Here is a 12,528-nt window from a genome sequence, read left to right as displayed (position 1 = left end):
ATGTTTATAGCTCTCTGCATCCTGAGCCTAATCTACCTGGTTCACTGCTTTCTCCCACTTCCCGGCTATATGAATCTTTTACTCTTACCAGATTGGTCTAATTTTAGTCTCTCCACACAGGGTTGTGAATACAGACTCTGAGCTATGCTCATACCATTTCCTCTGCCCACAACATCCTCTCAATTTGTTGTGCGTTCTGCTCCCACTTGAAGGTTCAGTTTAATGTGGCTGAAAATCCATTATTTTTATTTTTCAGGGAATCAAAGCTTGCTATTTGTTATGTGTATGGAAGGTAAAAGAGTTGATATGTGGGGCATAGGAAGTGGGATCTCGAACTTCAAACCTTCCTCTATGTAGTTGACTACTTGAAATACCAATAATCTACCAAGAATGAACAAAACATGTGGAATGGCTTCTGCCCTAGGATTGATCAGTTTAGGCTGTACTGACCTTGGAAACCCTGGTTTTATATTCATAATTTGGTAATAAATTGTTAATTGCTCTGTGTTGTTAGACGACTTCTTAAGCGTGCTTTCCTTGACTAGCTCCTTTGGGGAGTAGAGCCCATATTCTCTACCTTCTTTCATCTCCTTTGTTTAGAACTATACTTTACACATAATATTATATGTTATATGCTTAAAATATAATAATATTATATATAATAAAAAATCAATATATTATTAGGTACTCAGTTGGCATTGAATAAATAATAATATCAAAACCTATAAATTTCTACCATAATTGCTTTGTAATTATAAAATAACTTTGTTCTTTCTTAACCTGGCCTTTTTTATTGTGATCTAAGAGGACTAGTCTGAATTTATTCAAACATGTCACACAAAATTTGAAAATATATAGTCAAAATAATTTACTACATTCTTATATGTTTAATGCAACACTTCATATGTTTTCTTCTCTGTGCATAGCATCAATTACAACTTTTAAAAAACTAATGTAATTAATAAATGATTTCCAAGAGATAAAAATGACAGTGACAGCCTAAAAATGACTAAAATCATTTTTAGCCAAGTCTTTTCCCAAGTTAATACAAGTTGGTGTTTTTTATACAGAGGGTGCCAGAGGATGAGTCTGGATTCCTTTAGATGATTCCCAGATCTGACTCTGCTTTCAGTTATTTTCTGACTTAACAACGTCAGGGGGGACAGCCCCAGACATCATGTGTGAAACAAGCATCATCACTAACAAACGATGAACACGATTCAAATGATCAGGAAAGCATCTTCCATAGAACTCACTTTAATGATCTGAAAACTAATTTTGCAAGTGCTGCTTTTCTTACTGTTCACTTCAGGGGCAGGAGCTTCATGTACTGAATTATAAAAGCCCAGTGATGTAGAAATGCAATAAGAGTATATACACGAAAAGTGTGGGTTAGTGTAGCATGAAAAATACTTCCACACATAAACATTGGAGAATATTTTTAAATAAACATATTATGTTTTAAACAGACATTTATAATTGAAGTTTTTAAAGAATAATTGAAAGTTATAAATATTTAAAGTTGCATGATCCAAAAATATATTTGAAATATATCTGATTATGATGTTGAGAGCCATTCCAGGATGGTAATAAGTATTTTTCAAAAATAAAAAAAATATTTCTTATATGCAAATACTTAATCTTCAATTTTTAAGCAGAAAGTCTAATTCAAAGAATCTTAGGCTATAATCATTTTGGATAAATCACTACAAAATTGCTTACAATAGGATTTTTTCTTAACCAGCCAGCTTTAGTTTACTTACAAGTTGGGTGGTGGATACAACACTTTATGACTCAGTTGCTCTGACAGAATTACCTGAAGGCAGATGGAAGTAACAGGTTTGAATTTAGGATGCATTTGGAAATTTCTTACAAATGTTGAGCTTCAAGTGTGTGGAATCCCCTTGATCTTCTACTTACAGATCATGGAAGATGATTTTTCCATCAATTGCATGAATAAAATACTTGTACTTCAGTCATTTGATATACAAACATTATGTTTGCGAATAAACTCAACAATTTGGTTGTTGGGAATTATAGCTGTCTTCAGGTTTCCTGAAGCCTTGTTTCCACTGAGGTGTTTATGAAGGCTATACTCTAAATTTTATTTGAAGAAAGCTACTAGAAACAACTTCTGAATTTGTTGTACTTTTGATATTCAGTACTTAAGTCTCCTAAATTAATACCACTTGAAATTTAAGAGCAATTGTTTCTGAAACACTTTGAATTCATTTAGAAACTGTATATATGTGCAGGTATACCTCAGAGATATTGTGGATTTAGTTCCAGACCACTGCAATAAAGTGAGCATTGCAATAAAGCAAATCATATAATTTTTTTGGTTTTCAAGTACATACAAAAGTTTGTTTATTCTATACTAGACTTCATTCTATTAAGTGTGCAATAACGTTATGTCTAAAATTTAATGTACATACCTTAACAAAAAATACTTTATTGCTAAAATGCTAAGAAGCACCTAAGCCTTCAGAGTCATAATTTTCAATTGTGATGACTACTGGTTGGTCAGGTTGTAGGTCTGTGCCAATTTCTTAAAATAAGACAACGATGAAGCGTACTACATTGATTAACTCTTCCTTTCATGAAATATTTCTTTGTAGCATGCACTGCCGTCGTATAGCATTTATCCACAGTAAACTACTTTAAAAATTGGAGTGAGTCATCTCAAAGTCTGCTGCTGCTTTGTCAATTAAGTTTATGAGATATTTTCAATCACTTAAACAATGTTCACAGAACCTTCAGCAGGAGTAGATTCCATCTCAAGAAACCACTTTCTTTATTCAACTATAAAATGTAACTCCTTATCTAGTTCAGTTTGATCATGAAATTGCAGCAATTTGATCCCATATTCAGACTCCACTTCTAGTCTAGTTCTCTTGCTATTTCCACCACATGGAGTTACTTCATCCACTAAAATCTTAAACCTCCCAAAGTCATTCATTGGCATTGAAATCAACTTCTCCCAAACTTCTGTTAATGTTTATATGCTGACCTCTTCCCATGATTCACAAAAGTTTTTAATGGCAACTAGAATGGTGAATCCTTTCCACAAGATTTTCATTTTACTTTGCACCGATCCAACAGAAAAAATAATTATTTATGGTAGCTATATCCTTATGAAATATATTTTAAAATAATAAGACTTCAAAGTCAAGATCACTCCTTGAAACATGGGCTGCATAATGAATATTATGTTAACAGTGATGAAAATAACATTAATCTTCCTGGAAATCTCTTTCAGAGCTCTTGAGTGACTAGGTACGTTGTCAATGAGCAGTAATATTTTGAAAGTAATTTTTTTTTCTTAAAAGTAGGTTGCAATAGTGGGCTCAGAAGATTTAGTACACCAGGCTGTAAAGAGATGTGCTGTCATATAGGCCTTGTTGTTCCATTTATGCAGTATAGGCAGAGAAGATGTAGCATACTTCTTTATTTTTTATTTTCTTTATGTATTTATTTTTAGTTGTAGTAAAGACAATTTTTTGTTATGTTGCTCAGACTGGTCTTAAACTCCTGGGCTCAAGAGATCCTCCTGCTGCAACCTCCCAAAGTACTGGGATTACAGGCGTGAGACACCACACCCAGCCTATATAGCATAAGGGCCCTAGGATTTTTGGAATGGCAAATGAGCATTGGCTTCAACATAAAGTCAGCAGCTGCATTAGCCCCTAACAAAAGAATCAGCCTATCTTTTGAAGCTTTGACTCCAGGTATTGACTTCTCTTCTTTAGCTATGACAGTCCTAGATGGCATCTTCTTCCAAGAGAAGGATGTTTAGTCTACATCGAAAATCTATTTAGTGTAGCCACCTTTATCAATGATATTAGCTTGATCTTCAGGATAACTTGCTGCAGCTTCTACATCAACACTTGCTGTTTCAACTTGTACTTTTATGTTATGGGAATGGCTTGTTTTCTTAAACTCTGAAACATGAGACAACCTCTGCTAGCTTCCAACTTTTCATCTGCAGCTTCCTCATCTCTCTAAGTCTTTACAGAATTGAGGTGTCAGGACCTTGCTCTGAATTAGGCTTTGGTTTAATGAAATTTTGTTACCGGTTTGATCCTCTATCAAGACCACTCAAACTTTTTCCATATTAGCAATACGGTTGTTTTCCTTTCCTATCATTTGTGTGTTCACTGGAGTAGCACTTTAAATTTCTTTCAGGATCTTTCCTTTTGCATTCACATCTTGGCTAACTGGTGTAAGACGCCAAGCTTTTGGCCTATCTTGACTTTTTACATGCTTTTTTCACTAAGCTTAATAATTTCTAACATTTTTAAAAAGTGAGAGGTGTGTGACTCTTTCACTTGAAAACTTAGAGACTATTGTCTGCTCATTAATTGTCCCAATTTCAATGTTGTTGTGTCTCAAGAAATAGAACAGCCTCCGGAGGAGGAAGACAGAGGAATAGCCAGTCATTGGAGTAGTCAGAACACACATATTGTCAATTATGTTTGCTGTCATATGGGCATGTTTTATGGTACCCCAAAACAGGTCCAATAATATCAGAGATCACTGATCACATATCATCATAACAGATACAGTATAAAAAGAATAATGAAAAAGTTTGAAATATTCCAAGATACTAAAATGTGACACAGAAACATGAATGAAGCATATGCTGTTGGAAAAATGGTGACCACAGCCTTGCTTACACATTTTTATTGTTTGAAGATTTGTGATTTTCCCCTTTTCTCATAAATGTCTACATCTATTTGTATATTTTTGATCATTGAAGTTTATTTTTACTTATCTTTCACCACATACATTTTTGTCATGAACCCCTATAATTATTTATATGGTTTTTGGTCATTAAAATTTATTTATACATATCTTTTATCACATACGTTTTAAATATTTGTATCAGTTCCTTTGTGAACCATGTCGAAATACCAACAAACTAGCAACCTAACTTACAAAATGGTCATAACAAATGTAGGTACAGAAATTACTAGAAGTTGAGACAGGGTGAAAAGGTCCTAGAAAATGAAGGTATGCTAGTTATATATAGATTTTGAGACCTCATACTATTTAAAATATTCATGTTAAAATTATACATATTAATTAAGAAAAAAAGTAAGGGTGTTTCCTAAAGTTCTAGGGTCTAAAGACAATGAGACCTCTAGGCTCCATACAATTAAAGACCTCAGCACGAGTTTGGAGAAAAACATTACAAATCACAAAGTAATTTCATATTTGCAAGTAAATTTGGAATTTGAAAGTGAATCTGTAACTTTGCTGAAATGCAGGAAATAAAAACAAACAAAAATGCAAATGCATCAGCTAGCTACTCTCTAAATATTCATAATTCATTTGCTGCAGTGTTTTCAGAGGACAAGCAGCAACTTCATTTAATGTGCTCACCTAGAGCTAACTAAAGTGTCGTAGAAGAGTCACAGACACAAAAGGACTTAAGGAATAGGTGTAATAAATTAAAATGGACTGTCTGCCTATTACCTATCACCGTGGGACTTTTATATTTCTTGGAAAATAATTCACAATAGAGACTTATTTATGAGCTCTTTTCTTGGAGATAAAAAATGCTGCCCAATCTATATTTATGAAGGAATTGAATGGAAATATAGAAAAAGAATAAAATGTCCCACAAAGTTTAAATATCTTTTGCAGATGTAGAAAAGGCCTTTTACTATTGATATATCTATTGACATGGTTGGAATACACAACTGTTTGGAGATGAGCTCATTTTTCTCATAATATCATGGGGCTTCAAAACTTTCTTCCATTGTTTTTTGGTATTAATGAAGCAAAATATTGCATTGGAAAATTATGTGTCCCAGAAAAGACAAACTCTCCACACACATAAAATTTGAAATTGAAGACATCATATGCAGATATCAACTGAGAATATTACTGCAAAAGCAATTGTTGTTATGACTGGGGGTATATTTTCTAAATTAAGGAGATACAGGTCTGTAGGGGGAAGGATTCTGGAGAAGAGCTAGCACACAGAGAGTTCATGTGAGGTGGAGTTGAAGAACAGGGACAGAGGAAACCAAAGCAGATGGGATATTGAGAACCATCTGGTCCTAAATGCTGGAGAAATTTTTTAAAGCCTGATTATAAGACACAGGACACTTTTCAAATTTTATTTGAAATTATCTCAGTCTTTATAAACAAACCATAAAATTACTAGGAAATGTACTTATCCTGCATCCAAATCACATAATGTTTCCGTTTTATTAATAACCGATTGTACCAGTTAGGATTCAATCAGAGAAGCAGAACGTGTGTGTGTGTGTGTGTGTGTGTGTGTGTGTGTGTGTCTATTTGTTGTAGGGATTTGTCTTTATTAAATGATAGGGCCTGAGTAAGCAGCTCCTGTATGGCTGTTGTCTTGTGCCAGATGTTCGAGCTTTAATTCAGTTGGAGGCCTGGCCATTGCTTCATCAACAACATGAGCCACAGATAAGCAACAATGTGTATGAGCTCCAAAATGGTGGCTACTTCACACCTGCCCTCCAAATGTCCCACTGTAATTTCTCCAGAGGCCTACTCTAATCCAAAACATACACAAAAGGGCAGTTGGAGTCAACCTAGCCAAACTGACCTGTTAGAGAGTCATCACACCCTTTTAAGTGAGTTTATTCTAGAGAAGAAAATTTCTGAAAATTTTAAACAAACAAAAAATCCTTAAAGTAGGAAAAAAAAAACCCTTCTGAATACAAGCAAGAAGAAACACAACCTTAGAATCAATAGGGCATAATATTAAATTGCATTAAATACCATAGTAAGCTTAAAGGTTATATTTTCCAAATGTTGCCTGTTAATAGGGCTGGCTTTATGGGCATATCACCAATGAAGTCACACAGGGCCCCACTCTCAGAACTGACGCCATGCTTTGAGTTTATTGCTCTATAATATAATCACTGTTATAAAATTTTTCATAATTGTGTTTTTGAATTTGTGTTCTGTTAGTGAAATCTGATTAGATGAAGGAGCATGTGCCAGGGGCTTGAATTTCCTCAGGATGGGTTCTCTGTCACCTTCTACCCTGAGTGAGGGTTAGGACCTGGGTGTGCAAAGCGTTAGGGTCCCAGTGTGAGATGCTTGGTGCTTGTCAGCGTCTGCACTTTCCCTGAAAGAATCTCCATGCCCAAGGGTGTGTGACATTGAACAAACATGAAAAATATTATATTTTGCATATATGCACATTTTATAATTTGTTTATATAAAGATGGATAAATAAACTTAAGCAAAAAATACCATGATAGGTTGGGAAAGGAACTGTGGAAGAAACATGAATGCTTCTTCCTAATTTTGGAACAAGGGGCCTTGAATTTCATTTTAACAGACCCCATAAATTATCTAGACAACCCTGTCTGTTCAAACTACTCTTAATTTGTGAAAACTTTTATGTTGAGGAGAAATGTCAATTAGTATTGAAATGTTACGACTATAACTTCAGCATTTTCAGAGGTGACATTGCATAGCACACACTCTCAATTTTAGTCTAAAGATCACAATTTTGTTTTTTAAAATATATACACACAACTCATTTGCATAAATTTTTCTTCTCTTGTATTACTACATGATACCATTTAAGTAGTGCATCTTATTTTTTTCTATTTTTTTCTTTCAGGTATTGTATACATACATGTATTCCCATTTCTTTTATGCTTCTTAAAAAATGATCTCTCACACACACACACACACACACACACACACTTTTCTTTTGTAGAGAAGCTTCTACTTAGACAGCTTCCTATATGCCTGCAAGCAAAGATGCTCCAAGGTCTTACAGGAAAGGTCAGATAATTATCCAGACACTTCTGTCAATGACAAGGCTGTCCTTCTGCTATATATTGGACTCTGTGTGTAAGAGTGACAAAACTGCTTTATTCACTTTAATATGTTTTGACCCTGCATTTTCCATTTATTAGCCCCTCAAATTTGAAAGTCAGAGTGGTCTCAGAGTGCTGCTGTCCTTTAGACTTTGAATGTCCAGACTGAAGAACATGACAGACTTCTTAAAGAAAAGGCCATTATATTCATCACTTAAAATAGGGTTGGATGAGCATCGAGGAACATGGTTTATGGAGCAATCTCCCACTCTCTGAGAGATGAGGGAAGATGGCTAAGATGACCTGCTACTCTGGTCATTTTAGCAACCTTACTTTGCTGCAATAAGAGTTTGATTTGGATTTACTACCAAGGCACTTGCCAGAGAAATGAAAAGTTGGCACCTATGATATGATTAAGACTTTTCATTATCTTTGCTGGGAAGCAAAAGAATCCAGTATGTTATGAAGAAGAAAAAAAACCAATTTTTTGAATACTCTTTGTTCCAAGACTTGACTGATTTAATATTTGAGAGGTCAGGATATAAGACACTATTCAAAACATGGGGAGAAAAAAGACAGAATTCCTGTCATTTAGGAGTTTACAATCTAGTGAAACAAGATTTATAATACAAGGTACTCTCTGTACAGATCTAAAAAAAAAATTCTGTTCTATTAGAAGATGAAGGACATGAAATAGAAAAATGAATTATTGAAATATTCTGCTTGATTGCCTTCTGCTCTCCCACTTCCCTGGCATTGAGAAAGAAGAAGAAACCTCTTTGATTCTCCTCTTAATTACTCCTGTGCTAATAGTGGCCTTGGGTAGCCACTGCCTCTGATAGTTTGGGGTTTTCTTTTATTCAATGAAGAAAAAAAAAAACATCAAAAGAAAATGTGCAAAGAAACAGAGAGGGCACACAGCCAGTGACCTGAGTTGCAAAAATGGAACAAACTGTATTTTTGTTTACTTTTAAAAGAAAGTACTCTGTTAACTATATTACCATTAGGTTGATACTGTGCATGTCACTTTTTAAAAAGTGTAATGTACTCTTGGGGCTTAGGAATTGGTCTGTATCAATTTTTTTTAAAGGAGCTATCTGTTTATTATTTCCTGAAGTTTTATATTTATATTTTTAACGCCTAGATGCAACATTAATAACTTTTTCAAATTTAAATTTTTATCCTTCATGGTGCCTAGTATATTGCCTATACACAGTTGCCAGTTGATCTGGTTATCCATATGATTTAGCAAAACACTCCAAACTCAGTAGTGTAAAGTGACAACTATTTCATTATACTCATGTATTCTACGGCCAGCATAGTGAGGGTGGCTTATCTCTGCTACATGTTGTCCGGGGCCTCAGCTTGGAAGATTCTCATGGCTGAGGGTGACAGGAATGACTGAGGATTGAAATCATCTTGGGTGTCTGCACTCAAATGCTTGGAATCTGAGGTAGGATAACTCAAGTTATGAATTTAGCAGCAGGCCGGGCGCGGTGGCTCAAGCCTGTAATCCCAGCACTTTGGGAGGCCGAGACGGGCGGATCACGAGGTCAGGAGATCGAGACCATCCTGGCGAACACGGTGAAACCCCGTCTCTACTAAAAAATACAAAAAACTAGCCGGGCGAGGCGGCAGGCGCCTATAGTCCCAGTTACTCGGGAGGCTGAGGCAGGAGAATGGCATAAACCCGGGGGGCGGAGCTTGCAGTGAGCTGAGATCCGGCCACTGCACTCCAGCCCGGGCGACAGAGCCAGACTCCGTCTCAAAAAAAAAAAAAAAAAAAAAAAAAAATTTAGCAGCAACTGCTGACCTAAGCCCCTGCTTAGTCTCCCCTTTGGCTTCTCACAGCAGGGCACCTGTGACGGGAGAGCATCCTGAGAGTGAGTGGTCAAATGACCAAGGGGAATGGTCATGTTTTTTTCTGACCTACATTCAGAAGTCAGGAAGTGTCACTGCCACTGAATTCTATTGGTTACAATTGAATCACCAAGGGAAACCCAGATTCAAAGAGAAGGAAATTAGACCCCTCCCCTTGATGGGGAAATAACAAAGTCACATGGCAAAGTGGATACCGGAAGATATTGTTGCATTCATTTTTATAGAACACCATCTGCAATAATGTGCAACAAATAGTTGAATAACTTAATCTAGTTGAATCCTCAAGCAAAGGAGACAGATTCTAAGTTTCCATGATGCTTTAACATGGTAAGGACATATCAAACTTTGGACTTAGGTTTGTGGTTTCTTCATTTCTCTTTGGTTGGTGGTTGTGATGCTTAATTTTATGTGTCAGTTTGGCTGAGACACAGCCACATACTGTGGTCAGACATGATTATGGATGTTTTATTGAGGGTGTGTTTGGATGAGATTAACATTTAAATCAAAGGACTTTGAGTAAAGCAAAGTCAAGTCAGGTCCACCCATAGTTTAGACTTACCAGCCTCCCTAATCACCTGAGCCAACTCCTTAAAATAGATTTCTTTACACACACACACACATGCACACACACACCCCCTATCGGTTCTATTTTTCTGAAGAACCCTGACTAATATAGTGGTGTTCTATGGGCTAGAGAGAATAGAATGGCAGGCTAGAATCAATTGAATAGGATTTTCCATGGTATTTTGGGCTCAGGACTCTAAATGTTCCCAGGCTATTATTCTTCTTGCTCTTGCTTCCAAAATTGGAGTAATATTTGATCCAAATTAAAAATAGACTTTGCTTAGTACCTTTCTGCTTCAATAATCCAGGAATATAATGACGTGTCTGTAGATAATATGGCAATATTTTCTATCTGGTTGACTTTATAATAGATCATAATTAAAAATTAGCTTTTAATACTGCCCTCCTCTGAAAAGCAAGTCAATCAAATATTCTTGGGCATCTCCCACGCCCTCCAATCAGCTATTAAGTATTTGAGAACTGACTTTAGTATCAGTCAATTACTGATGACACAGACATTTATAACAGTACAAACGATTTTCATTCTGGGGCTTAGTCAGTATCTAAACTCTGAGGTTACCTTGTAATTCTATTTAGAAAACATATCTTCTTATAAAATATCTTCTGGCTTCTTGTCTAGCCTTTCTTTTAATTTTCATTTTGCCAGTGTCAGTAGCAGATTTTTAACAACAAACACATATACCTGGTGTCATTTTCAAGTTTATTTTCTTCTTAGTCTCTGATTTCCACTATACCTTAATTTCTTTCACTTTGGTCTGTGAAACTATATTAAAAAATATGTAGACAGGAGATCTTCAACACTATCCTGGCCATGTTACTGTCAGATATGAGTAATAAATCCATACTTTCTCCAGCTGAACTTTGGTAAGGCCTTAAAATTCTGCTCCATGAACAGCTTCGGAGGCCACAATTAATTGATGAGAGCTGATATGGAAGATGAAGTTTGTTTGCCGTCTCTGCTCTTGGGGTTGTTTTCCTTCAACATTCTGAATGACCATCTTTTTTGGATCTCTGGACTATGGAACAAGTATGCGTTAGATACTTATTTTAGTTTTGTTGATAGTGATTCACTTGTTTTTCTAAGTATAAACATTTTTAAAAATTAGTTTAAATAACATGTAAGAAAAGAATTTAGCATGTATAAACAACAATCATGGTTACCCAGAGACTTCTTTCAGAGCTACCCACAAACATTAAGGACATGTGGTAGTGCTAACTCAGTACTTTTGATAAATTGGCTCACATTATTTTAGAATTTATTGTAATGTTTTAGTGTTTTTTTTTTTCTGTTGTTAATTGAGAAGTATATGGTAGTAGAAATTTGGATTTAAAAATTCTTCCACAGATACAAATGCTCCACCATAACCCAAGGAAATTTTAATATTGGCTATTCTTCTGCTACAGGTAACACACGGGTGGTGGCAACCAAACTGTCAGTATTCAAGCTTGTGCATAGCAGTTTGTGCTTAACACAATTTTTTGTATTCTCACTTCGCACTTTATTTATTTATTTATTTATTTATTTTTATTTTTTTTAAAATTTATTTATTATTATTATACTTTAAGTTGTAGGGTACATGTGCATAACGTGCAGGTTTGTTACATATGTATACTTGTGCCTTGTTGGTGTGCTGCACCCATCAACTCGTCATTTACATCAGGTATAACTCCCAATGCAAACCCTCCCCCCTCCCCACTCCCCCCTCCCCATGATAGGCCCCGGTGTGTGATGTTCCCCTTCCCGAGTCCAAGTGATCTCATTGTTCAGTTCCCACCTATGAGTGAGAACATGCGGTGTTTGGTTTTCTGTTCTTGTGATAGTTTGCTAAGAATGATGGTTTCCAGCTGCATCCATGTCCCTACAAAGGACACAAACTCATCCTTTTTGATGGCTGCATAGTATTCCATGGTGTATATGTGCCACATTTTCTTAATCCAATCTGTCACTGATGGACATTTGGGTTGATTCCAAGTCTTTGCTATTGTGAATAGTGCCGCAATAAACATACGTGTGCATGTGTCTTTATAGCAGCATAATTTATAATCCTTTGGGTATATACCCAGTAATGGGATGGCTGGGTCATATGGTACATCAAGTTCTAGATCCTTGAGGAATCGCCATACTGTTTTCCATAATGGTTGAACTAGTTTACAATCCCACCAACAGTGTAAAAGTGTTCCTATTTCTCCACATCCTCTCCAGCACCTGTTGTTTCCTGACTTTTTAATGATCGCCATT

This window comes from Macaca nemestrina, chromosome 5 (genome assembly GCF_043159975.1).
Source record: "Macaca nemestrina isolate mMacNem1 chromosome 5, mMacNem.hap1, whole genome shotgun sequence".
Taxonomy (NCBI): domain Eukaryota; kingdom Metazoa; phylum Chordata; class Mammalia; order Primates; family Cercopithecidae; genus Macaca; species Macaca nemestrina.
Note: the sequence above shows the minus strand (reverse complement) of the source record.